Raw genomic sequence first — 1,531 nt, 5'->3', positions numbered from 1 at the left:
GACTGCATTTTCGGACCCGACTTTATTGCAGCCTCTCGCACATCCCACTAGGCCCTGTTATCTCATGTCACCATTCACTTTAGTTATTATTAAGCCCGGACAGCACTGGATGCGCTCGGCCGGTGGCTGCGGGGACCTACGGAGGGACACCGCCGCTGCCCTGGCTGAGTCCCTGCCTCTCTCGACCCGGCGCCGCTTGCACGGCCCCACAGCTCCCACTAGCGGCAGTCAGAGGCCCGTCGGCTGCGCCCCTCGGCCGTGCCCTGGCCGCGAGCCCACGCGGTTCCCCCCGAAAGGACTCGCGAACTACGGGTGGGGGTCTCCCAGCCAGGCTGGAAATCGAACGGGCTGCGTCCAGAGCCGCGCGGCGGCAAATAGCTGCTAAGTAGAAGGCCAGAGGGGTTGCAAAATTTCTTCCGGCAGGGATTTCATGCCAAAATAGTATCTACAGAAAGGCTTGAAAGTTAAATCCCAGGAAATAACGGCGCCGCTCCCTCAGTCTTTTCCCTACCGTTTACTTCAAGTGAGCAAAGAGCGTGCGACAAAGGATTGCAAATAAAAAACTAAATTCGTGTAATTTTATTCTCAGAGGAATATCGGCATTCATTTAAAAATCGGAGGGAGAACGTCGCGCAGACGGGCAGGGAGAGCGGCTGCAGTTTGCTTTCCGCACCAAACATCGAACGCGTTCTAAGTAAACTGCTTAATTCAATTTGAATTCGCAGGCGGGACGGAATTGCAGAGCCGGAGACGTGCTTTGGTGGGAAAAAGATCCGCTCCCCAGGGCTTAGCGCCCGAGTGAGAGGCACAGATTGCGCGTCGGGGGCCGCCGCGGTGCGAAGCGCTTCGTTATCTGACTGTGAGCAAACGCGCGGCGCGGAGCCCGGCGGGAACCAAGGTAAACACGGAGCCCGATAGACCTCCCAGCACCACCGACGTGTAAAGTGAGTTTGCTTCTATTTTGTCACGTTGCCGCTTCTGTTTGTTTGGAAGCAAAAGGTGATGGGCGGTGTTTTGTGAAAGCTGTGAGTAAACGGTGACCTCTAACTCGCCGTATCCTTTCCTTAAGTAAACCGGAGGAAATGAAGAGCGCTGGTATTGTCTGAAAATATCCTCCTGCGGCTAAATATATCACTTGACTCCTATTGTCCAGCGGCTAACCATTCTGCGTAAATACAGCTGTTTTTGTCCTCACCGTGCTCGCTATAACCCACAATAACAAAACCACCTTGACTTGGGAACCCAGCGAAAAATGGGAACTTATTTCTGGAATATCCTAAGCAGAAACGGTTAAAAAACCCAAAGCGATGCGGCTTCGGGTCCTCCTCCTGCCAGCGGGGCCGAGCTGTTGCGGGTCGGAGCAGGGGAGTGGGGAGCGGGCGGTGCTCGGCTGCCGAGGCCCGGCACTCTGCTCCCCGCGGCCCCGCTGCTTCCAAGGGCGTCGCCTCGGACAAGGAGACGTGGGAATACGAGACGGGAAGGGGGTAAAATAATAACTGAAAAATAAATTACAAAGTTAAGGAGGGTTTTT

This window comes from Meleagris gallopavo, chromosome 1, assembly GCF_000146605.3.
Source record: "Meleagris gallopavo isolate NT-WF06-2002-E0010 breed Aviagen turkey brand Nicholas breeding stock chromosome 1, Turkey_5.1, whole genome shotgun sequence".
NCBI classification, from domain to species: domain Eukaryota; kingdom Metazoa; phylum Chordata; class Aves; order Galliformes; family Phasianidae; genus Meleagris; species Meleagris gallopavo.
This window is presented reverse-complemented; position numbering follows the sequence as displayed.